General features: G+C 43.2%; 1 protein-coding gene across 3 annotated transcripts in view; it reads left to right on the top strand.

The window, feature by feature from the left end:
- Positions 1-440: 440 nt before the first annotated feature.
- Positions 441-27847, top strand: part of tei (irregular chiasm C-roughest protein teiresias) — a 210146-nt gene continuing 182739 nt past the window's right edge. For all 3 annotated transcript variants that reach the window (XM_071696674.1, XM_071696675.1, XM_071696673.1), the window contains exon 1: positions 441-622. The gene's annotated coding sequence lies outside the window, so the exon portion shown is untranslated. The remainder of the gene's footprint in view (positions 623-27847) is intronic.

The raw sequence follows: 27847 nt of genomic DNA, 5'->3' as shown, positions 1-27847 counted from the left end.
GTGTTGTAATGGCAATCCTTACTCTAAGTTCAACAAAATCAAGTCCGTAATCTGTATCATGGCTGGGGAAAAATTCATTGGGATTTGACGTTTTGAACTAATGGTTACGATTCGTTTTACTCAGTAACTCTACCTTAGATATGGTGTCTACCATCATGTATTCCGAGACGAACTAATTAAATGACAGATGCTGTTAGTAACAGCTCTGTGGTAAGGAGTTGGTTGGGAAAAGGATTTGATACACTATAATTTTCATATCTCTAGCATGCAGTTACGTACAATGCCACTCAGTTGTCTAAATTATGTATTTTAATCATTTAGATGGTACCAGTAACTGCCATTGGGACATAGTAAATGGCTACTTTAATCAAGTAACTGATCACCACTTCGTCTGCGAGAACGCCGCAAAGGGGAACGAAATTTCCAAGGCAGTCAGTGTTGCTGCGACTGTGTGAGAGGAAGGGTGTGCCGGTGCTCGCTGGTTCTGGATCTATTCTCGTTGCTCATCCCTGACAACTAATTGCCACTTTACGCTCGATACTTTGTGTGGATATTAGCTATATATAAGTAATAAGTGCTGTTGGTGCTACTTTCAAGGCGGTAATATACTCACATTACGTAGGTAAGTAACTTTTAACATGTGGAGCATAGTGTATCAAAACTGCTATCATCGCTGTTGTGTTTGGGGAAATGTTTAGGATAATTGTTGTCCGGCATCTTGCTGTGTTAGTGGCAGATAGGATTGATATATCTTTTCAACTCACGGAAGTGTAGTAATCATTCAGATTATATATTTGCTGTGAGACACTGATTAATTTCAGTGTCAAGTCATTGAGGATCGGTGTTCGTAACTCGCTTTGAACCCCTGCCCTGGGGAACCCGTGCAAATGGAGACATGAGATTTTTTTATGACATTTTACCCTGAACCTGCAAAGTACTGTTGACCCTTGGGGAGTGTTCAGGGAGGCTGTGTTGCCGACAGTAATTACGATATTGTTGTTTGCCCCATGACCCCTACTTTGCATACGCTCGAAATGGTAAACGATTTGGAAATTTCAGTCATTGAATTTCCGCACGAGTTGTATCCAGGCTGCTGACTCGTATGTCTGTCTCTCCTGTGTGGATTATAGGCAAGAGAGGAGCTTGATTTCGGCCAGAACCCCGGCGGACCAGCAGCTACACACACTCTCGGCCCAGGGCTGGGAGAAGCGAATTATCCCCAACCCGTCCGCCACGTTACTCTGGCGAGGTGCTGGGGAAGAGGCCCAACAGAGGTGGGTTAATGGACGAAGTTAGAGCAATGCTTCGAGGAATTTCACCAGAACTGTGGGTACAACGGCTCGTACTGATGCCACTGTTTTTAAGACAGTGGCGGACGGGTGTGAAAAAAAAAAACCGTTGATCTGTGACGGACCCGTGGCCAGGGCGTGGGTGGAATTTCATAGATTCTGAGAGAGTGTTTAAGGGATCAGGATGACTAATTTGGGAATATTTACTTCATTGAATCAAAGAAAATTTGAGATTAATATTTAAAATTCTCGAGTGGTGGGTGTAACGTCAAAAGGCACTGAGAGAATATTTGAGGAAGAGATATTATGAGTTTCAGATACATTTAAAACGATGGGAAAAGTTATTGCATGGGGTAATTAACGTGATAAAAAATTTATCACTGGATGTTGTAAACTTCCTGAGATAGTGGGATGAGTGATTTATCAGGGCAAAGATAAAGCAATGCCACCACTTATCTTAATGTTTACGCATACTATTTTGTTTTCTAAGATGACGTGAAGACACAACATGAGTTAATGAATAAATACCAAAACGTAAGATGTTGAAAATGAGACCAGTATTTTTGTAAGAACAGGAGTAGAGGAATTAAGATAGGGAAATAGAAAAGACACCCCTCTTAGCAGAGTGAAAAAAATGATATATAGCCGTAAAGTACTCGTGGACCTTGGAATTGTGGTGAATAGGTGGACATTAGAAGAGAAATAGTGAGGTACTTGTAGTAAGGTATTAAAGGAGGTGGTGGTGAAATCCACCATGCACTGTTTGATGTTAAATGTTAAGACTCGGCTGGTTTAAGCCTAGATGCAGCTGGTAATTCAGTTGTTCAGCTGGTGTAAGCCCAGACGAAGGTTATAGATACAATTGTTCAGCTGGCGTAAGCCCAGATGCAGGTTATAGATACAGTTGTTCAGCTGGTGTAAGCCCAGATGCAGGTTATAGATTCAGTTGTTCAGCTGGTGTAAGCCCAGATGCAGGTTATAGATACAGTTGTTCAGCTGGTGTAAGCCCAGATGCAGCTGGTAATTCAGTTGTACAGCTGGTGTAAGCCCAGATGCAGGCTATAGATACAGTTGTTCAGCTGGTGTAAGCCCAGATGCAGCTGGTAATTCAGTTGTACAGCTGGTGTAAGCCCAGATGCAGGTTATAGATTCAGTTGTACAGCTGGTGTAAGCCCAGATGCAGCTGGTAGATTCAGTTGGTGTAAGCTTAGCGTGAACCCTTTTCATATGTCGGCCCATATCTTGTTGATTTTGATCAAGCTAGAAATCAGAGAGAAAAAGGAGCAAGTATACGATGTATTTGATATCTTCGTATAACCGTGATGCCTAAAGAAGATGTCGTGAGATGGATCCAAGTCTTATGCAGTGACAGGTGAACTGAAAAACTTAAAAACAAGCGACGTACCCCTCCCAGACTGGAGTACGAAGGACAGACACAAGTACCTTGCTCGAATTGGTCCTTACAACGTTTTTTAATGCCCGGGTGTTGCTCATAAAAAAAAAAGGAGCACAGCATCACATAATGGTTGTAGATACGCATTATGAGGAGTTCTGGAACGAGTTATGGGTGGGCTTAGCGACTTGAAACCCAATGGCGTTGTTGAACGAAATTCTGTATATATTGGAATTACATAGAACTGGTGTACTATTATTATTATTATTATTATTATTAATATTATTATTATTATTATTATTGGTCAGCAGTTATGGGTTACGCCTAGGATCACGTCAAATAAATAGAAATAACCCAAATTAACTAAAGGCTTCGTTGCATTCGGCTAGGATAGATGTTATTTGGCTTCAGTTAACAGAATCGTATTTTGTCTTGTTTCCTTTTTTTTTGTGAACAAATATTCGTACATATACAGACGCTTGAATTCAGAATATGATAATTTTCACCGAAGTCCCCACTGTATGACGAAGACTTCGAGAGCATTTTGTGGTAATCAAGGCCATCCTATTGACGATATATATATATATATATATATATATATATATATATATATATATATATATATATATATATATATATATATATACTAGCCTCAGCCTGGTACCCATTGTATCGGCCAACCCCCTAGGGGGGGCATGAACAGCTGGGTTGACTGTGGACCGACTGCCGGAGCCAGGATTCAAACCTTTGCGCTCAATCCTGGGCGGGGCCCGTGAATGCGTCACGGTCAGAAACGCTAATCGCTACACCACAGGAGTCAAATCTTCAAAATTTGCCACACACACAAACAGACGAACAGATCATGTGTGGTGTTAACATGTGGTGTGTCGGTTCTGGAAGACACTACCGTAATGTTCATTTTCTAAATGGAAAGATAATTATTGTGGCTGTGGAACTGTTTATATTGTGGCCTCCAGCCTGAACCCGCCCGCCAGTTTTGTGGGATGCCTCAAACTGCTCACTGGTCCAGACGACCCATTACTCCACAGTGGAATTTTTTGTGTTAGATGATTGGGTGGGTCATCGGTGACGTACAGGGCCAGGAGTGATGGTATTTGCGTTTGTTTATGCGACATATCAGTGGATTTGTTTGTCTTTGTTTATCTTCCATGCCTTGTGTTTGCTGGTGATAATTCAGGGGTGTTGGTCAACATTCGGGAATAGTTCTGAACTTGTTTAGAAGCAGCAGCAGAAGTTATAGTGACCCAGGTGGTGTTGTGTTGACTCCAGTGATCAATGATTACCACCGTGGGTGGAGGTTGGGTTACTCTTGTTGTGTTATTATTGACCGTCTCTCATGGGAAGTTTGGCGCCACGAACGACCAGAAAGACACGATCGTAACCTTGTAGTAATGATGGGTAATGGGATCCCACTCCGTCCAGCAGTTTCATAGAGTGAAGGTTCGGTCCCTTGATGAGTGACGATGGGTAATGGGATCCTACTCCGTCCAGCAGTTTTATAGAGTGAAGGTTCGGTCCCTTGATGAGTGACGATGGGTAATGGGATCCTACTCCGTCCAGCAGTTTCATAGAGTGAAGGTTCGGTCCCTTGATGAGTGACGATGGGTAATGGGATCCCACTCCGTCCAGCAGTTTTATAGAGTGAAGGTTCGGTCCCTTGATGAGTGACGATGGGTAATGGGATCCTACTCCCTCCAGCAGTTTTATAGAGTGAAGGTTCGGTCCCTTGATGAGATCAGGTCCCACAACAAAGGTGTTTGAAAGGTTTCCTTACGAGGAAGGCAAATTACCTCCGCCGCTCTAGTGGCTCACGGTGAGCCAGATGGATCACGACTCTTGAGATGATGTTAAAGTTCACCTCGACGCTTCCTGGAGGCGAGACTGTTCCTGGATGTGAGGGACGACTGAAGTGCTTTTAACCCAGTCGGGTAAAATGAGAGTAGTGAGTGAAAGGTAAAGAAATGTCATGGATTTGTGAAAGTATTAAAGTCATGACTTGTGTGACATAACATACCTCCCGGCTCAGGAGACAGACTGGGTCGAGAGGAAAGAGGCAATTAGAAGTCACAGACCTAACAAGTGCAGGGATGGCCCCAATAAAGCTGTTACATCAGAGCATTTCTAGAGAGGCAGGAGCAAGAGGCTGGCTGGCACCAACATACCACCATCATCATCTGCGTCAAACAACTCGTGTCTCCGTCTTGTGGTGCTGAGCAGCACCGCAACCCAGCTGCTGCTTGGTGCTCTGTGTGTGTGTGTGTGTGTGTGTGTGTGTGTGTGTGGGTGTGTGTGTCTGTCTGTGTGTGTGTGTGTGTGTGATTGGTCAGAGTCGCCATAGATGACAGACGGGTCAGTGTTGAGCGAGGAGCCTAGTACTCTGACTGGCTTGTAAAATGCCTGGGCTAAATCCAGCCTATGTATTGATTACACAATATCAGTGATTCAGTTTTGATACCAAGGGATTGTATGTATAAAAAGACATGCAATATATATATATATATATATATATATATATATATATATATATATATATATATATATATATATATGATATAATCTTCCTTTTTCCACTCTTAAGTCTCTCTCCAATGGTTGGTCACGGAGCAGGGTGGAGGCAAACACCCTTGTATTTTTCCATGTTCGAACCTGATATCTTTTCTCGTTTTGAATCCCCGCCTCCTTTCTTTTTTCTCCTCTCCCCTTTTTTTCTCCCTCCCTCCCTCCCTGTGGGACACCCCTTGCAACGTTAAGAGGTGAGGAAAATGATAAGGTAAAAAATGTTACAACCAGAGGGTTAAGAGTAGGAGACACAGGGTCATGTGGATTGATAGATATGCTTGCTTGCTTGCTTGCTCTACCAAGCGCTGATGCCAGGAAGCGCCTCGAGTGAGTCGATTCTCTGTTCTAGTTCAGTCAGCCGAGCACAGATGGGAGGAGGAGGAGGAGGAGGAGGAGGAGCAGTAGCGCAAAGTTTTGCACCCCGCGACCTAGTTATTTGCGAGGCGGACCTGTCACAGCTCGGACAGTCAGTTCCTTTTTATTTTTCTTTCTTTTTTTTTATTTTTCTACTTTTTTTTTATGGCCGACTTTGCTCGATAGGTGTTCTGCATGTCGTCTGCTGCGAGATTTTGCAATCGGTAGGGCAGGTGTGTTGTGTTGTTTGATCGGTGACTGGCGCCCAACTTATATATATATATATATATATATATATATATATATATATATATATATATAAGGTTTAAAAATTTAAATGTTATAGCTGGTAGAGGCCATGAGGTTGCACTCATACCAGTCCCTGGAGATTTTGGGTTCGAATCTCTCAAGTGGTGTGGAGGAAAAGGAGGATGGGGGGGAAAGAGAGAAGGAAGGGGACGACCTACGGTGCGCTGATCTGAATCTTTGGCTGTTGGGTTCGAGTCCCACGAATAGCGGGGTGGTGAGGGGTCACGGTAGTCGATCGAGAAACGTTGGGGTTCGAGTCTCAAAAGGAGGCGTCCAGAAGACTAACCTCATTCTCGGGGTTTTGAGGTTCGCGAGGTCAGTAGACCCCCCCACACACGGACTTTCAGGGCAGTGATCACAATCTGTGGTGGTTGGTGGGTCTACAATTCATCCCACTAACACAGATCCAGTTTCGGATCTCCCGCTGTCTCTTAACTTGTATTTCTATCTTGTGTCTCCCCTGATGATGTGATTATTACACGAAAGTGCACTTGTGAACTTATCGTGTTTCATTTCCCCGTCGACTCTTAGGAATATATATATATATATATATATATATATATATATATATATATATATATATATATATATATATATATATATATATATATTATATATTATATATTGGCTCTGGAGGGTAAAAGGTCACAGGTCATTTAACCACAAAGACCCCCCCCCCCTCATATTGATGTACCTGTCCCTCTCTTATCTCAGACGTAAATCGAGTGAGTTTCTTTTCTTAAAGTGAGACACAGTTGACCTTATCTTCGACGCTGCTTCACCGGTAGTTTCGGATACCTGCTGTCCCGGTGGCTGGGACCGAACTCGTGTGTTGCTTGAGTTCATTGGTTCATATGCAAGGTTTTCGAAGCCTTATTCCATAGATTCACGTCACTGCCACGTCCTGAGTGGTTCGATGCACTTTATATATATATATATATATATATATATATATATATATATATATATATATATATATATATATATATATATATATGTATGTATGTATATATATATACACATTTGCATTCCTGTTCATAGGATGGGTTTTTGTACACAGACTGTGACTCAGTTACGCATTTTCCTTGCGATTTAGGCAAATACATTTTTTTTTCTATCCACGACCCAGCAATGCCAGTTTTACAATGTTGATTTATATAAAATGAAAAAAAAAAGCTTTTGGGGGTGGGAACATTTTAGTGGGTCGGTTAAACTAGAAACCTTACACTGTGTGTAAAAAGAGTTTGAAATATAATACGAAAATACATTTGGGTTTATGTATATATATATATATATATATATATATATATATATATATATATATATATATATATATTATCCCTGGGGATAGGGGAGCAAGAATACTTCCCACGTATTCCCTGCGTGTCGTAGAAGGCGACTAAAAGGGGAGGGAGCGGGGGGCTGGAAATCCTCCCCTCTCGTTTTTTTTTTAATTTTCCAAGGGAAGGAACAGAGAATTGGGCCGGGTGAGGGTAGTCCCTCGGAGGCTCAGTCCTCTGTTCTTAACGCTACCTCGCTGATGCGGGAAATGGCGAATGGTTTGAAAGAAAAGAAAAATATATATATATGATTTGTCTGTACCGTATGAACTATACTTGTCATCTTATATGATGGTATAGATTCACCTCACCTCATAACATGAGGGATTATATGAGAAGGTCTTCCATTAGGTCTCATGAGGGAGGCGACTCCCTCACCCATACACCCTCACAGCCACAACTACTCCTCCTCCTCTCTCATTTCAACTTAAAAAAAAAAATGATGGTAGAACGACTGGGATGCAAAACATGTGTTGACATTTCAATTTTTGTTTTTCTCTTTTAAATCGTTCGTATTTTATGACATTTCTGCATCAGATTAAGGTGATGTAGCTGTAATTATTTCGTTTTGCACTGTGAAGCAGTTTCATTCCGTCCTTACTGATCATATAAACCGTGTTATTGTATCTTTATTGATGGCTAACGTAGTTATATTCCAACCTTTCTGGTTATTAATGTCGTTTTATTTCCATCTTTGCTAATTATTAAAGCAGTTTTATTCCCTCTATACTAATGGCTAAATCTGTTTCATTCTTATCTTTTAATTCCTACGTGTCATATTGCACCTCAGAGTTACAACTGTTGTGGCCGTTTCAACGGGAGACCTTCCGCGTCCGTTGTCAACAGGGGAAAATAAAAAGTTTCCACCCCGAGATAGAGGAATATGAAACGTTTCATATGACGATCCTGAAATTCCCAAAGAATGAAATCAGGCCTTGTGTGTCACCTTTATTTTCCTGGGGGAAAAAAATGAATTAAAGGTTAACTTTATATATCATTCTTTTTTCCCTCATGACTTTTGTTCTTGTAGCAGTGACGGCTTCTTGTTGTTATAGTTGTAACCTTCCCTGCGGCTACAAGCAAGGCATATATATATATATATATATATATATATATATATATATATATATATATATATATATATATATATATATTCCTATGAGTCCACGGGGAAAATGAAACACGAAAAGTTCCCAAGTGCACTTTCGTGTAATAATCACATCATCAGGGGAGACACAAGAGGGGAATATAACAGTCAGTTGATATACATCGAAGAGACGAAGCTAGGACGCCATTTGGTAAACATGTGATTGTGTATATATATATATATAAATATATAAACCCTTCTTGGTTGGTGGTGGGCTGGGTGGGTTTTCGTCGAATGATAGACTGAGAGAGAGAGAGAGAGAGAGAGAGAGAGAGAGAGAGAGAGAGAGAGAGAGAGAGAGAGAGAGAGAGTTTGTATGTACGTACGATGGTGATTTTCCATAAGGCAGGGTCTGGACAACCATATTTCCAGACACACACGGACACACACCTCCCCCTCACCTCAGCAGTATATACCATAAGATACGCCACACACTCAGTCTTGAAAGACACGCCCGTTTTATACATCCAGTTTATACAGTGAAGAAAATGAGCGAACGAATCAGAATTCGTAATTGCATTTTATATTCTTTTTTTTTTAATTCAAGATTCATTTGCAAAATCGTCGACCTTGTGGGCATTTAATGCGCGTTATGAAAAACTGCGAATGTAATTTCATCACTGCGAATGTAATTCGGTATTTATGGCCATGTTGTGATGGTTCAAAGATGTAAGTTGTAAGGCTTAACCAAGAGGTGATTTGCCCCCTGATGAATGATATCAATAAATGATAATGATAATAATAATGATATAATCAGTGGTTTACTGAACTAACTATTCCCAGTTGCAGATAATAACTAGAATGAATAGACGCAATATACAGAGAAGCTGTATATATATATATATATATATATATATATATATATATATATATATATATATATATAAAAAGGGGTGGTCAGCAGGCAGAATGAATACATACAGTGTGCACCAGTGGAGCTATGTAGAAGGGGTCGGGATTAAATGGATATTCTTTTTTTTTTAAGAACGACCGGGATATTAGAAGTCTTGCTAATTAGTCGTCTGCTAATTGCTGATGATGTTCACAGTGGTTGGGAATTGGGGCTGTTCCTGCAAAGGGTATATATAAATGGAGAAAGAGAGGTGTGTGTGTGATTACCCACTTGCACCATACAGGGAGGGAGTTTATTACTAGTGGGGTTCCCATCTAGAGTCCCATCTGTGTATATGTGTTTACCAGCTGTTAGGCGGGATGAGTGCCATCTATCCTCGTCATGTTCACAAAAAAATGATATTGAAGATAATCTCACAGATGCATTTAAAAGTATTTCCTTTGAGAGAAATGGCGCTCCTAACTGGTTAAAATCTGTCTCGTGGAGGGAAACGGATATATCCAGTGAAAGCAGTGAGATCTGTCCAGTGAAAGCAGTGAGATCTGTCCAGTGAAAGCAGTGAGATCTGTCCAGTGAAAGCAGTGAGATCTGTCCAGTGAAAGCAGTGAAATCTATCTTGTAAAAGCAGTGAGATCTGTCCTGTGAAAGCAGTAAGATCTATCGAGTGAAAGCAGTAAGATCTATCAAGTGAAAGCAGTAAGATCTATCGAGTGAAAGCAGTAAGATCTATCCAAGTGAAAGCAGTAAGATTATCCAGTGAAAGAAGCAAGAAATATCGAATGAAAGCAGTAAGATGTATTCTTTGAAAGTAGTGAGATCTGTCCGGTGAAAGCAGTAAAAATCTTTCCAACGAAAGCACCAAGATCTGTCCACTTTAAAGCACCAAAATCCATCCTGTGGGAGCAGCTGTGTCAGCAGAGGTATTGAGAAAGAAGCATTCACACAGCCAGGGTTCGAACCCCTCACCCGTCTGAAAACATTTAGGAAAAAAGTTTCTGTTGATTCTAAGGTGACCAGGAAGGCCAGTGTCTTGACAAGCCAGTGTCTTAAGCCTTGTTACAAGACAGTGACTTGAGAGCCTTGTTACAAACCAGTGTCTTAAGCCTTGTTACAGGCCTGTCTTAAGTCTTGTTACAAGCCTATGTCTTAAGCCTTGTTACAAGCCTGTGTCTTAAGTCGTTGTTACAAGCCTGTGTCTTAAGCCTTGTTACAAGCCAGTGTCTTGAGAGCCTTGTTACAGGCCTGTGTCTTAATCCTTGTTACAAGCCATTGTCTTGAGTCTTGTTACAGCCCAGTCTTGCGTCTTGTTACAAGCCAGTGTATTATATATATATATATATATATATATATATATATATATATATATATATATATATATATATATATATATATTGTTACGAATGCCACCATGGAATCAAATTAGAACGTTACGATCCTCTATGGATGACCTGTAGTGTACACATGTATAGTGTACACTTGTAGATCCTCCCCGCGTGCATCTCCCCTTCCTGTACAACTGTACACGTGTGTCACTCAAGATTCGAAAGTCTTATGTGTGTGACCTCAGGCATCTCTTGAGACTGGTGTTTTCGCTCTTGCGTCGTCATTCCACACAAAAATGCTCCCATCTCTGGAGGGATGACCTCAATCATCAGCTTCTTTTGCCGCTATGTTGATGATAAAGTGGAGGATCAACACCCCTTTGGAAAGGTTTCAACCCCGAGTGTTTCGCTGGAGTGGGTCGTCAATAGGGATTTGCCAAGGATTCGTTCGTTTCAGAGGACTTATACTCCACAGAGAGGTTCAGTGGTTCAATGGTTTAGACATAAAGGTTCATTGGCTCAGTGATTCACAGCTTCAGTTTTGCTCAGCGGTTTTAAGTCGTGTATCGTATTTAATTTCTTTTTACTTCATTTCCTCATAGGTGCTCAGTTGTAAAGAATTTACGTGTAAAAGTGAGTTGTGATTATTTAGATGAGTGTTGGAAATTGATGACATATGCAAAAGTGGGATTCACATGTTTACGAAACTGTTTCCTTGGTTCGACTAAACAAATTTCGTTCATGATTGAATGGACATCACGTTTGGATAACATATAACGTAGCACTTTATATAAGTCATGTTATTGTAGTAATTACAGGAATGACAGCGTCACGCATGAACATATTTGAGTTCGGTTTGTTAGAATGAATTACAATAATGTCTAAAAGATAATTTTGTTCGTTTGATTCACATTGTTCCGAACCGACGAAGCTGGAGTTTCATTGATACGTGTTATTTGATGGTTCACAATCAATAGATTATGCTATAGACTCCTTTATTCCTGTAGTGAATCGAAAGGTTAGCTATCTTATCTTAAGATGCTTATATGTACCTAAGTCCTTACCTTGCGTACAGGCTGAGTATAAAATGTAATACATTCATAAGTCATTATACATTTGAAATATGAAAATAAAACTATCATTAAAACAGCAAATTTGAAGTTAAACTAGTTGTGATTCATTATAGGAAAACTTTGACATATTATCTAAAATATATATATATATATATATATATATATATATATATATATATATAATATATATATATATATAATATATATATATATATATATATATAAATGCAAACAACCTGTAGGTACATTGCGATAGAAATTATAAATTCGAAAACTGACGTATTTTTTTTACTGTACGTAAATATTTTCATGTGTAGCATATGCAGGCTTCAACATTATCGGAATGGAGGCAACGCTGTGTTTTAGCTTTGAATGATGTGCATAATGTTCACTCCAGAGGCAAGGCAGAGCCAGCCACTGGAGTGGAGTGGTAAGGAAGGTGTTGTTGTATAGGTTGGTCTTTCTAAAGACTTTGTACTCTCCCTTGTGTCAGATCACTTGGAAAAGAAGGAGGAATCTGTTATCTTGGAAGGGGAAGATTGGGACGAGGTTGTCACACATAATCTGCCGTTTGATCATGACCATCATCGTGTGGCTGTTGTGGATTCCGTCGAACGTCAACGCCAAGATGGGGGAGGCCATGTGCTCCGGTTATGGTACTGTGTCTGTGTGTGATGGCAGTACTTGGCTCTCTCTGTTTGCTGGTCACTTCAGAGTCTCTTCCGTGAGTCTCACTGGCCACCAAGGGCCTCTTCCGTCGGTATATATACTGGCCACCCGAAGCCTCTTCCTCAATAGGAACTTGACCTCTTCTTCCTCCTCTTTTGTGTGCTCCTGGTACCACGCTGGAATCTTAGGGTTCTCTTGTAAGGGGACGCGCAAGAGGGACTTTGCTGTGATTTTTTGATACCTTGAGGCGTTCGCTGACACACCACATCCCAGCCAGAGGAATCCCTCGTATTGTATTGGCCTGAGATACTTGTATCCCGACACATATCCCATTTATATCCCCACCTTTCTTATTGTCCTTGTCTCTATCCCCTTAAGCTGAGAGGGGACTAAGAGACACTGGTGGTTCCAAGTCGTCGCTGCAGCTTGGAGAGATCAGGTACCCTTTTAATTTGGTAATTCCGAATGGGGTTGTTAACAGCCTTACAGTGGTTGGTCAGTGATAATGTTTTTTCCCTGTATGACGTCCCAGCAGTACAGGATTAATATCGAGTGTTGACCAGAGGGAGACCAAGATGTACAGTGTGTGTGTGTGTGTGTGTGTGTGTGTGTGTTGGACCTTTCCCCCGCTTGCAGCCCCAGGGTCGTCCCCTCCCTCTCCTCCCAGGGCTGTGGTCTCGCCATTCACTCTTGTTCATGAGGCTACACAAATTTTCTTTAGTTTATTTTTCTATATCCAATACTTTGTTTCCCCGATGTCCAGCCTGGCGGAAATAGTAAAATCAACTACACATAGTATGTCACCACTCTCACCCACCTACTCTCTCTCTCTCTCCCCCCCCAGCTCTCACTCTCCCACTCACCTCTCACCCTCCGAGACCCCCCTGTCTTTTGGTACATTCTCTCTCTCTCTCTCTCTCTCTCTCTCTCTCTCTCTCTCTCTCTCTCTCTCTCTCTCTCTCTCTCTCTCTCTACTCCTCCTCCTCCCTACATGTCCCATCTTCATGCGTCTGTGTCATCTCAAGTGTTCCATCCTTCATCTCCTCCACCTCTCCCTTCCTCTGTTCCATATCTCCCTCACACATCACCAGCTCTCACACTGTGCACATTTCCCGCCCAATATACTTATCTTCTGCCTCTCGTTCCCTTACACCAGCCAGCGCCCCATGTTTACCTCCCATACATCAAGACGAAACCTCCCAAATGTCTCGAGACTTTATTCACAAAGTCATATTCTCACTTTCCATAACTTCCCCCCACACACACACACACACACACACACACACACACACACACACACACACACGCAGAGGTGCAGCCACTCACACTCCATCTGACGTGGTGGCGTATTTCACCATCCGTTCCTCCATCTTTACCTCACACAGTCACAAGATAGTCGACATATTTCCCTGAAGTCTCCCTCCGCCTCACACAGCCTTGAGCCGTAACTCACACTCGAGGTTACTCCTCTCAAAATCCACCACTCTTCTGAACATCCACTTTCCACTACACACGTTTCCCACAGCGGTCTTACAACTTGCACCCGTTTGGACGATTTTTTTTGCAGGAAGTAGTGCATATGACTGGGAGATGTATGAAAGAAAGTGGCAGGAGGTCAAGAAAGAGGCGCAAGAGGAGAAAAAGAGGTCAGAAGAGAGTTGGAGTGAGAGAGCATCATTAAACCTTAGGGAGAATAAAAAAGATGTTTTTGTAGTATCCTATTATTCTGATGTTTCGTCCTTGAACTCGGCATCATGTGCTTATAACAACAGTCCATGTTTCATATACTGTTCTCTTCACTTGGTGAACACCGCATCCGTATGTATGTACATCCTGGTTTGAACTGCAAACCATTCCTCCTCTCGCGTTCTCTACTGGGCTTTTTGTGTTTGTCCACCTCTCTGGTGGGAACACACACTATGGTCCAAGTCTCTAGGGAAACGCTTCACACTCTCCATCCCCCCTAAACAGATTCTCTCGATGTGCGCATCGTGTGATTTCTTTTTTTCAGCTGTCACTCTCCCGGATGGAGTGCCCCTTAACACGTAATTGATAACAGGATATAGATCTGCTTTTGTTTCACGAGAAGTGGAGTTATTGCATGCGCGCAAGCAAGCAGTGGGACGGTGTTCCTATTCCAAGCTCTCGCTCACAGAGGAAAAGACTAACGTAATATATATATCCCAACTTACGCAAGGTGTTTATTAGATGACTAACCCCAAAGTGGAAGGTGAATAGGTGGGGGTTGCCTTTGAGCCGCCTGTCATGCCTAGATTGGAACATAGATCCGTGAGCTGTTTGGGTCGCTGCGCAAACCTCTAGTCTACATCATACCGTGTGTGTGTGTCTGTGTGTGTGTGTGTGTTTGTATCTGTCTCCTGCAGATATGCTCTTAGTGGAGCCCCTAACATACTGGCTATCGATCGGTAACGTGTGTGTGTGTGTGTGTGTGTAGGGCCAGCCGTCTCCACTGTGGAAGGGACGTTCCTGCCTTTTAATGTTCACGAGACGGAGGCAGACAGCGACTACAGTTTACCCGTCTCAGGCGGCATCAGCTGATTAACCAGTAAACAGCTGAGTGAAGAGCCTGAATGTGGCTGCAGGATGGTGTGCCCAGGCTCTTCCACAGCTGGTCTACCTCCTCCTCCTCCTCCCTCCTCCTCCTCCTCCTCCTCCCTCGTTTGCTGGCGCCTCACAGATGGCCTCGTCATGATGGGCCCTCAGGACCCTGTGCTAACGTGCTCTTTCCCCAACCACCCACCTCCTCAGCGTCCCAATAGCTTAGAACTGTTCTCGAAACAGGAGACTCTTAATATTTCATTTTCCATTCAGTTGGACTGGATATCCCTGACTATTATTTCTTCTTAATGGGGCAGCACACACACTCTCTTACGTGGCAACAGATTCACACCAATTGGGAGCCTCATTAGGAACCATTCATGAATGAGCGAGGTTTTTCACTGTGAGTTGGTGGGAGTAACTGAATTCCCATGAATGAACAGTCATATACGCAGTTCTCACACAGTTGGAGAGACTGTATACAGTCCGAGGGGTGACTGATACAACTGTGTCTTAGGCCCGTTATGTGCACCACCCGTCGCGAGAGGATTTATGCATATCTGGCAAACGTTCAGATCCCGCTTGTAATCTTTGATTCGCTTTAAGTGCTATTCCTTGTCGGGTGAAAGTCTATCCCATTGGCAGGTTATACACCCGCGCACTCAGAGAAGTACCTCCAAATATGTCAGGACTGGAGCATTTCCCCGTATTTTTTTTATCTGTTATTCTCGATTTTTGTCTTAAGAGATATATACGTTGATTTCAACACCGTTTGATGGATGCTAATGTCTCCTCGAAGACTAAGGATCCATTGCCATGTTCTCTTGTATATGAGATGGTGTTGAGTGATAGCTGTATTGCGTGAGGATTCTCACAGACGAGACGTGGAAGGTAGGAGTGTATGTGTATATATATATACACAGAAGAGGGCTATGGTGGTACACAGAGGACTGTGGTGGTACACAGAGGAGGAGTGTGGTGGTGCACAGAGTAGGATTGTTGTGGTACACAGAAGAGTGTGGTGGTGGTGGCGTTTCTTTGAGTCTGTGGTGGACACAGGGTCAGTCAGCTGGGAGTGATGAGTGTGAAAGCACTTCAAGTAATGGAGGGGCATTAGTGTACATAGTTGAATACATGTGTGTGTGTGTGTGTGTGTGTGTGTGTGTGTGTGTGTGTGTGTGTGTGTGTGTGTATAATTACCTGTTCGTAATGTATTAGGGGGAGTTACACACCTTTGGAAGCCCCGCCTCTTCTGTACCTGTGTTAATTCATGTGTCCAGACACGATTCTAAAAATCGCCATACAACCCAATGATTTTTAATTACTTCCGGTGATTCAGGCGAGGTGGAGGGCAACAACAACACCCCCCCCCCCCCTCAGATTAGGTCAATTAGATTTTTTTTTCATAGATGTCGGTACGTGCAGGGGAGTGGGGAGGGTGTGGCTGGGTTGGTGGGGGTGTTAAGGTGGGGAGAGGCTGGTTGGTTGGTAGAAGTCATGAGGATATTTGATGATGCCTTTTACGTTGGAGGTATTACGTCTCTTGTCTCCCCCATTCTGAAGTGTATAAGACAGGGTCGTTTGGCTGGGTTCTTTTTACAGCTCTTGTAAAGAGAGAGAGGGAGAGAGAGAGAGAGAGAGAGAGAGAGAGAGAGAGAGAGAGAGAGAGAGAGAGAGAGAGAGAGAGAGAGAGAGGGTAGCGAAGGAGGAGTTGAGCACCTGTCATAATTTCCTTTTACGAGTGTGTGACTCGCAGTGACACGATCGTCAGCCACGTAATTCGCGTGAAAATGCGAAACAGCCCAGCCTATTGGGCTCTGGACATTGTCATATGACACTGGGATGGTGGCCATCATAGCCCAGTGAACGCTGTCATATGACACACCTGAACCCAGCTGTTTTCAGTCGCCGGACTATATCCGATGTGGTTTTCTAAATAGGTTTCTAATGACTTCCCGTCTCTTTAGAAACCAACCAGGGGTTTCTTTTATGGTTTTCCTGAAAAACTCTTTAATTTGTGAAGCCACCAGAAGTGTGGGGGGTGCTCACTGCTGGCGTTTATGTTGAGTTCATGAAGGGTTAAACAGCTGTAATGTGTTGGCGTTTGTTCTGAACAGCTGTGGTGTGTGTGTGTGTGTGTGTGTGTGTGTGTGTGTGTGTGTGTGAGGCTCAAATAGGCTGAGCCAAGTGTGGCTGTGAGAGAGGGTGGGTGTAAGGCCTTTTTAGAATGCTCCAACGTTATTATTGTTGTTATTATTATTATTATTATTATTATTATTATTATTATTATTATCATCATTATTATTATTACTCTAAACGACACTTATTATAATAATTCTGATACACGGGGCATTTTTAAAAACTTTATGTTTCACTTTGTGTCTTTGAGAAATATTGAACGGAAGGGGAAGAAGAGATATTTTGGTTTCTTTTACGTCCTTAGGGACATATATATATATGTCATTGATTGGCTTCTACACCATTGGATATGTTAGGTTCAGCGTTGTGCTGTTCGGAGTTCTGATTTCACGTTTACTGTAGCAATGTATCGATTGGTTATGTTATGGCAGACTGTCCTCCAACATTGGTTATGTTATGGCAGATTGTCCTCCAACATTGGTTATGTTATGGGAGACTGTCCTCCAACATTGGTTATGTTATGGCAGACTGTCCTCCAACATTGGTTATGTTATGGCAGATTGTCCTCCAACATTGGTTATGTTATGGCAGACTGTCCTCCAACATTGGTTATGTTATGGCAGACTGTCCTCCAACATTGGTTATGTTATGGGAGACTGTCCTCCAACATTGGTTATGTTATGGGAGATTGTCCTCCAACATTGGTTATGTTATGGCAGACTGTCCTCCAACATTGGTTATGTTATGGGAGACTGTCCTCCAACATTGGTTATGGTATGGGAGATTGTCCTCCAACATTGGTTATGTTATGGGAGATTGTCCTCCAACATTGGTTATGTTATGGCAGATTGTCCTCCAACATTGGTTATGTTATGGCAGATTGTCCTCCAACATTGGTTATGTTATGGCAGATTGTCCTCCAACATTGGTTATGTTATGGCAGACTGTCCTCCAACATTGGTTATGTTATGGCAGACTGTCCTCCAACATTGGTTATGTTATGGCAGATTGTCCTCCAACATTGGTTATGTTATGGGAGACTGTCCTCCAACATTGGTTATGTTATGGGAGACTGTCCTCCAACATTGGTTATGTTATGGCAGATTGTCCTCCAACATTGGTTATGTTATGGCAGATTGTCCTCCAACATTGGTTATGTTATGGCAGACTGTCCTCCAACATTGGTTATGTTATGGCAGACTGTCCTCCAACATTGGTTATGTTATGGCAGACTGTCCTCCAACATTGGTTATGTTATGGCAGACTGTCCTCCAACATTGGTTATGTTATGGGAGACTGTCCTCCAACATTGGTTATGTTATGGCAGACTGTCCTCCAACATTGGTTATGTTATGGCAGATTGTCCTCCAACATTGGTTATGTTATGGCAGATTGTCCTCCAACATTGGTTATGTTATGGCAGACTGTCCTCCAACATTGGTTATGTTATGGCAGACTGTCCTCCAACATTGGTTATGTTATGGGAGACTGTCCTCCAACATTGGTTATGTTATGGCAGACTGTCCTCCAACATTGGTTATGTTATGGCAGATTGTCCTCCAACATTGGTTATGTTATGGCAGATTGTCCTCCAACATTGGTTATGTTATGGCAGACTGTCCTCCAACATTGGTTATGTTATGGGAGACTGTCCTCCAACATTGGTTATGTTATGGCAGACTGTCCTCCAACATTGGTTATGTTATGGGAGACTGTCCTCCAACATTGGTTATGTTATGGGAGACTGTCCTCCAACATTGGTTATGTTATGGGAGACTGTCCTCCAACATTGGTTATGTTATGGGAGACTGTCCTCCAACATTGGTTATGTTATGGCAGATTGTCCTCCAACATTGGTTATGTTATGGCAGACTGTCCTCCAACATTGGTTATGTTATGGCAGACTGTCCTCCAACATTGGTTATGTTATGGCAGACTGTCCTCCAACATTGGTTATGTTATGGCAGACTGTCCTCCAACATTGGTTATGTTATGGCAGACTGTCCTCCAACATTGGTTATGTTATGGCAGACTGTCCTCCAACATTGGTTATGTTATGGGAGACTGTCCTCCAACATTGGTTATGTTATGGCAGACTGTCCTCCAACATTGGTTATGTTATGGCAGACTGTCCTCCAACATTGGTTATGTTATGGCAGACTGTCCTCCAACATTGGTTATGTTATGGCAGATTGTCCTCCAACATTGGTTATGTTATGGCAGATTGTCCTCCAACATTGGTTATGTTATGGGAGACTGTCCTCCAACATTGGTTATGTTATGGCAGACTGTCCTCCAACATTGGTTATGTTATGGCAGATTGTCCTCCAACATTGGTTATGTTATGGCAGACTGTCCTCCAACATTGGTTATGTTATGGCAGACTGTCCTCCAACATTGGTTATGTTATGGCAGACTGTCCTCCAACATTGGTTATGTTATGGCAGATTGTCCTCCAACATTGGTTATGTTATGGGAGACTGTCCTCCAACATTGGTTATGTTATGGCAGACTGTCCTCCAACATTGGTTATGTTATGGGAGACTGTCCTCCAACATTGGTTATGTTATGGGAGACTGTCCTCCAACATTGGTTATGTTATGGCAGATTGTCCTCCAACATTGGTTATGTTATGGGAGACTGTCCTCCAACATTGGTTATGTTATGGCAGACTGTCCTCCAACATTGATTATGCTATGACAATCGTCCTCCAACATTGGTTATGTTATGGGAGACTGTCCTCCAACATTGGTTATGTTATGGCAGATTGTCCTCCAACATTGGTTATGTTATGGCAGACTGTCCTCCAACATTGGTTATGTTATGGCAGACTGTCCTCCAACATTGGTTATGTTATGGCAGACTGTCCTCCAACATTGGTTATGTTATGGCAGACTGTCCTCCAACATTGGTTATGTTATGGCAGATTGTCCTCCAACATTGGTTATGTTATGGCAGACTGTCCTCCAACATTGGTTATGTTATGGGAGACTGTCCTCCAACATTGGTTATGTTATGGGAGACTGTCCTCCAACATTGGTTATGTTATGGGAGACTGTCCTCCAACATTGGTTATGTTATGGGAGACTGTCCTCCAACATTGGTTATGTTATGGGAGACTGTCCTCCAACATTGGTTATGTTATGGCAGACTGTCCTCCAACATTGGTTATGTTATGGCAGATTGTCCTCCAACATTGGTTATGTTATGGGAGACTGTCCTCCAACATTGGTTATGTTATGGCAGACTGTCCTCCAACATTGGTTATGTTATGGCAGATTGTCCTCCAACATTGGTTATGTTATGGCAGATTGTCCTCCAACATTGGTTATGTTATGGCAGACTGTCCTCCAACATTGGTTATGTTATGGGAGACTGTCCTCCAACATTGGTTATGTTATGGGAGACTGTCCTCCAACATTGGTTATGTTATGGGAGACTGTCCTCCAACATTGGTTATGTTATGGGAGACTGTCCTCCAACATTGGTTATGTTATGGCAGATTGTCCTCCAACATTGGTTATGTTATGGCAGATTGTCCTCCAACATTGGTTATGTTATGGGAGACTGTCCTCCAACATTGGTTATGTTATGGCAGATTGTCCTCCAACATTGGTTATGTTATGGGAGACTGTCCTCCAACATTGGTTATGTTATGGCAGATTGTCCTCCAACATTGGTTATGTTATGGGAGACTGTCCTCCAACATTGGTTATGTTATGGCAGACTGTCCTCCAACATTGGTTATGTTATGGGAGACTGTCCTCCAACATTGGTTATGTTATGGCAGATTGTCCTCCAACATTGGTTATGTTATGGGAGACTGTCCTCCAACATTGGTTATGTTATGGGAGACTGTCCTCCAACATTGGTTATGTTATGGGAGACTGTCCTCCAACATTGGTTATGTTATGGCAGACTGTCCTCCAACATTGGTTATGTTATGGCAGATTGTCCTCCAACATTGGTTATGTTATGGGAGACTGTCCTCCAACATTGGTTATGTTATGGCAGACTGTCCTCCAACATTGGTTATGTTATGGCAGACTGTCCTCCAACATTGGTTATGTTATGGCAGACTGTCCTCCAACATTGGTTATGTTATGGGAGACTGTCCTCCAACATTGGTTATGTTATGGCAGACTGTCCTCCAACATTGGTTATGTTATGGCAGATTGTCCTCCAACATTGGTTATGTTATGGCAGATTGTCCTCCAACATTGGTTATGTTATGGCAGATTGTCCTCCAACATTGGTTATGTTATGGGAGACTGTCCTCCAACATTGGTTATGTTATGGCAGACTGTCCTCCAACATTGGTTATGTTATGGCAGATTGTCCTCCAACATTGGTTATGTTATGGCAGACTGTCCTCCAACATTGGTTATGTTATGGCAGACTGTCCTCCAACATTGGTTATGTTATGGCAGATTGTCCTCCAACATTGGTTATGTTATGGCAGACTGTCCTCCAACATTGGTTATGTTATGGCAGACTGTCCTCCAACATTGGTTATGTTATGGGAGACTGTCCTCCAACATTGGTTATGTTATGGCAGATTGTCCTCCAACATTGGTTATGTTATGGCAGATTGTCCTCCAACATTGGTTATGTTATGGCAGATTGTCCTCCAACATTGGTTATGTTATGGCAGATTGTCCTCCAACATTGGTTATGTTATGGCAGATTGTCCTCCAACATTGGTTATGTTATGGCAGACTGTCCTCCAACATTGGTTATGTTATGGCAGACTGTCCTCCAACATTGGTTATGTTATGGCAGACTGTCCTCCAACATTGGTTATGTTATGGCAGACTGTCCTCCAACATTGGTTATGTTATGGCAGACTGTCCTCCAACATTGGTTATGTTATGGCAGACTGTCCTCCAACATTGGTTATGTTATGGGAGACTGTCCTCCAACATTGGTTTGATTTAAAGTTCAGTGCGTCACCCACCTTTCCCTTCCTCACCTCCTCCCACCAGAGAAGCTGAAGACGACGACCCTTGAATTGCTGTAAAGCTGTAATGTAAGACTCGTATGGAACGTGGACTATCCGGGGGGGGGGGGGGGGGGGGGGGGGGGGGGGGGGGGTCATCTTTACCCTGAGCTATCCTCTGGTGTCGCCATTTCAGTTTGAACCCTCCTCGATGGCTGATCAAGAGAGTAGGATCCTATATATCCCCATGCGAAATCCTACATGGCAAAGACCGTAGGATCCTATGTATCCCTTACGGAATTCTACATGACAAAGACCGAATGTATACGATTTACATCCACCAGTGTATAGATGATATAAGATCCGTACCTATAGTCTATAGATGATAGAGGATCCGTACCTATAGTCTATAGATGATAGAGGATCTGTACCTATAGTCTATAGATGATAGAGGATCTGTACCTATAGTCTATAGATGATAGAGGATCTGTACCTATAGTCTATACATGATAGAGGATCCGTACCTATAGTCTATAGATGATAGAGGATCCGTACCTATAGTCTATAGATGATAGAGGATCTGTACCTATAGTCTATAGATGATAGAGGATCCGTACCTATAGTCTATAGATGATAGAGGATCTGTATTTATAGTCTCAGACTCGATGGTGGACCATGTCATGTGTGTAGTGGCTGAAAGAAATACGTTGTTATTTTCCTGTGAGGAAGCTTTTGGGTCGGGTAGTCTCTGGCTCGGGAGACGAAAAGGCGCTTGTGAGTCCTAGCGCTGGCCTCGCTCGACCATAAAAGTGAATGTAGCCAATAACCAGTGGATCCTCTGGGCCTCTGATCTCCAATTTGATCTCTGTCTCTCCCTCACTCACTCTTTCTTTCTCTCCTAGCTCTCTCTTTCTCTCCTATCTCTCTTTCTCTTTTTCTTTCTCTCTCTTTCTCTCTCTTTTACCCCTCTCTCTCTCTCTCCCTCCATCCTTCTCTCCCACCTGCCTTTCCCATCGATTTCCTCTGTCCCTCTGACTCCGTATCCCGTCCCAGACTGGCTCTCTCTCTATCTCTCTCGAATAGGTTTGCTCGCCTCGCTCTCGGACACACACACTTATCTTCATAGGATGTGTGTGTGTGTGTGTGTGTGTGTGTCGTTTCGCAGCCAATCAGTCTTCCGCACTAACCACCACCAGCCCACCCTAACCATCGTCTCTTAGCCGTCTTCCGCTGGCTACCGCTGCCATTCCAACTCTCTCTCTCTCTCTCTCTCTCTCTCTCTCTCTCTCTCTCTCTCCCTTCCCGGGGTATCTTAAGTCATATGAATATCCCCTACCCCCCTCTCGTCGATGCTTCCCTCCTCTTTTTTTTTTTTTCCATCTTTTCATCACCGTTTTACGTGGGCGTCGTATCTCTTTACGGCGTCGTGGCGTCGCGCCCTTGACGGGGTCGTATTCCGGGCGTCGCGGTCGTTTCGTTCCCCCTTTACTTAGCATACGTTCCTCACAGGCCGTCTCCTAGATACCTTAGTGTGATCATCATCTCCGTTTTAGCCAGGTTCCGACGTCGTATACTTCACTATCTATCCATCTATCTCTATCTATCTATCTATATATATATATATATATATATATATATATATGTATATATATATATATATATATATATATATATATATATATATATATATATATATATATATATATATATATATTCCTCCTTTTCCTCCACCATAGTGACTCCGTTATGCCCTACTTCACATCTCTCCTCACCTTTGAGGGTCGTCTGTCGCCTCCTTCACCACCGCCACCTACCCCTCCTCCTCCTCCTCCTCCTCCTCCTCCTACTCCTCCTCCTCCGCGACTCCTATATCCCCTAATTTCACCTCCAGCCCTCCCCCTCAAAGCCTCCTAATATCCTTCCCCTCCACTTGCCTCCATCAGCGCATCAAATCTTCCCTCGGGCAGTGTGTATTATCTCCCGTTTTCTATAGAGCCCGCCCCCCCTAGGCTCTCTGGCATCTCCTCCGATAGATGTTTTCCTCCCGCGGTAAAAGGCGGCTGGAGAAACCTCCTCTTCCTGTCGTTCAATTTGTTGCCAGTTCTTTCTCTCTCTCTCTCTCTCTCTCTCTCTCTCTCTCTCTCTCTCTCTCTCTCTCTCTCTCTCTCTCTCTCTCTCTCTCTCTCTCTCTCTCTCTCTCTCTCTCTCTCTCTCTCTCTCTCTCTCTCTCTCTCTCTCTCTCTGCATGTGTACGTCCTCATTCCTCCTAGTCTGTATTTACCACCTAGGATTTCTGCCTCACCCAAACCACCCGCCTCATTTCTCCCCATTTTCTTTCTCTTTTTTCTTTTTTCCCTTCCATCTCTCAGCTCTCGTGTCTCCCGGGGGCTCCCCCCCCCCCCTCCTCGTATGAGGTAATGTCCTTAATAAGCTTATTTCTTTGGCTATGAGGTGGCCTCGTAATCTCTTACTTACGATGGGTTACGTTGCTTGATGGAAAAACATTTTCTATCTTTTTTCTTTTTTCAGTCCTCCCCCCCCCTTCCTGCCAGAATGCTTGGGTTTAATATTGCAGTATACCGTAATCACTAAGGTTTGAAATATGGGAAAGTTTTGTTTTTTTTTTTGGATGGGAGGGTGGGGGATGGGTTTATGGTTTTGATATTTCAGGGGTGTGATTTTAGTATTAGCGAATCGATTCCGATTTGGTGTTTTTTTTTTAAGAGAGAGAGAGAGAGAGAGAGAGAGAGAGAGAGAGAGAGAGAGAGAGAGAGAGAGAGTTTTTTGCCATGTTTAACGGGAGCTGCAGAAACAGTTCCTCCTCTCTCTCTGGCGTCAATTCTTCTTCCCCAAACCCTTCCTCGAAAATGATCACCTTGGGTTGATCACATATTTACATATCGCCGGGAGCTTATTCTTTGAAGGGGATTGGAATAAGTTGTCTGAGGGGTGAAGGGTGTTCTTGAAATCAGTGCGACCCTGGCTTAAGAATCAGACGATGGGTCAACAACTTCGTTATGATACATTTCTCCATTATGTTATATTCCCAACATCTTCATATGATTACGTTCGAACGCAACGCATGGGGGAGGAGGGTGTAGGAGGGAACCTGTGTAATTACTGAATAAGGAAATTTGTGTTGTATTATCATGATGGCACACATAGTCCATAGCAGCTCTTTTTCGTGGTTCAGTGCAAGCCAGTAGACCCATCTCATGGGGTTCTCCTAATAGGTTACAGCCCCAGAAGCGCAGACAACACATGATGGAAGAAAGAAGAGCAAAATGAAATTAAAAAAAAAAAAAAGACGATGAAGACCTGTGATTCCGTCTCGGATCCGAAGCGTTTTTCAAATCCGGATTCCACAAAACGTTCGTCCTCGTCGAGGGCGTGAAAAACCGGCGCGTAGACCTCGCTGCCTCAGCAGTGTAAAACGTTGCTAAAACTACCTGCTCCACTTTTGTTTCGGGAGGGCGACATCCCGCCAGACTTCTGTGACAACCATTTTGGCATTGGAGGGTATTGCCAAAGGCAGTTTCTGCGTGAAGAAGCCCTCTGGTGTCTTCTCGCCCCCAGCGGGCACAGAGAGAAGCTTCGATGCGTAGAAGTCTTCGCTGAGTCCTCAACCTTAGTTAGACCAGTGAGATGAGCGACAGCCTCAGACAAGAGGTCCCTCCTTCTGGCACCAAGGGAAGACGACAGGCCCGAGGTGGAGGAGGCGCCGCGCATCCCTTTTGTACGTCGTGGCGTCGTGGGCTTATATCTGTCAAGTTACCCCGCGGATCCTAAGAGATTACGACCTAGTTAATGGCTCACAGGCGAAGCTATGGACGAGCGTGGGTGGTAGCGATGAGGGCTTCCATCATCGCCGGGTGTAGTGTGTGTGTGTGTGTGGTGTGTGTGTGGTGACAGGGAGCTGTTCTTGTACGGTTTGAGCGTCTGGCTAATCTGCGGGTACAGAGTGAATCGCCGCTGTTGATTACCCTCGTTTCTCTAATGGCGTTGCCCTCTGGTCTCTCTCTAACGAGGGCTTTTATGTCCCCTGATTCTCAGGGAAATAATGATTGCGATTGTTCAGGGGTTGGTGGTGGGAGGGGAGGGTGTTTGTGAGCTGCTGGGGCAATGTGATCACGTTCTCAGGCTCCAGTTTACATCTCTTCCTTGTATATCAAGTGACTGCTCTACGTCTTTCTTTCTCATTCTTGTGTCTCCTCCGACGATGTGATTATAACACGAAAGTGCACTTAGGAACTTATCGCTTCATTTTCTTCATGGTTTCATGCCTATACTAGATCACACGCGCCACTGTGACCTGTTGCAGTGTATATATATATATATATATATATATATATATATATATATATATATATATATATATATATAATGGTCAAGTATATTAACTAAATTATTCGGGCACGATACACAAGCTTGAATATTTCGGGAAAATTATAGACGACTGTATGTGTTTTGTTTTCATGACTGTCTGATGCATGTGTCGTGATGTCTGGACAGGACAGGACAAAGACTTGAGTTCCTCCTCCTCCTCCTCCTCCTCCTTCTTCTCCTCCTCCTCCTCCTCCTTCTCACCTGGGGTATGTGTGTGTGTGATCATAGGCCGGTGTTGTAGACGACGTGGTCACCGTCTGTCTTTTGTTTTTCCACCCACAGTTCGCCTCTTATTATATGTCCTGTCCCTTGAGCTTTGACGGCGGAGGGGAAGCAAGTTTGACAAACTTTCAGCTTATCTAAGTTACAACGGGTGGTCCATCAGCCTGATTATCAACAGTAAACACAAAAAGCTTTTGTGACGGTCGTAAACTTTTACGGGTCGGATATATATATATATATATATATATATATATATATATATATATATATATATATATATATATATATATATATATATGTGTGTGTGTGTGTGTGTGTGTGTGTTCTCTTTCTTTTTATACATAGGTGTTGCTGTTTGAACTCTTTTAAACCCTTTAAGTACAATGACCTGAGTCATCGTACTTAAGGAATTAAGTCTTCCTACTCAAGGAGTTAAGTCCTCCTACTCAAAGGGTTTAAGTCGTTGCAATGAAGGGATTTAATTCGTCATAATCGATACACTGGATGGCACTTCTCACTATCATATCAACTATAAGGGATACAATAGGGGATGTTGAGCGACAACTTCCACTGTCTTGAATCCACCGTTTTGTTAACACGTTCCACCCTGTATGGTGGGCAGACGTAGCGCTGCAGATGGCTCTCAGCAAGCCAGAGTTATGTGACACGTTTATGTTTACACTGAATCTGGCTGGCATGTACCAGTGACGTTGAAGGAACCAGGGTGAGGTGGAGGGTTGATCCCAGACCAGAAGTACGGAGTTGTGTATTATCCATTTGCATATTGTCTGCCAGGATTCTTCGTTTTCTCCCTCCCCAGAGATGGAACCAGAGGTATGTTTTGTACGTCATGGATTATAATTTCTCGTGTTTAAGCCATGCCCTTGTGGCACTCTCGTCCATCTCTTCTCCCTGAGTCGTCGTTGTATATACCAATAGCTCTGTTCCTCCTCCGCCAGTGGTACATGATACGTTGTTACCCAGCAGTGAGTTTCCAAAACCCCCCCATTCTCTATCAGCAGCCAAGCCTCCAGCCAGAGGAGTGTCTGGTTCACGGCGCTACATCCTCCTCAAGGGGCGAGGCCTCAAGATGCTGCATGGAATGTCCCACTACCTGAACACTGGAGCATACCGCTGCCGTAGTATATGCTATTGTATATTCATGTCCTTCGGCAGTTGTGTGATGTAGGGTTGTTGTGGAGTGGTGTGACCTCCACTCGATAATGAGGGTTGAGTTCGACGATGATCTCATTCCTAGAGGATTTAGATCCTG

Source organism: Panulirus ornatus, chromosome 59 (assembly GCF_036320965.1).
Source record: "Panulirus ornatus isolate Po-2019 chromosome 59, ASM3632096v1, whole genome shotgun sequence".
Taxonomy (NCBI): Eukaryota; Metazoa; Arthropoda; class Malacostraca; order Decapoda; family Palinuridae; genus Panulirus; species Panulirus ornatus.
Note: the sequence above shows the minus strand (reverse complement) of the source record. Positions and strands in the feature narration are given on the sequence as shown.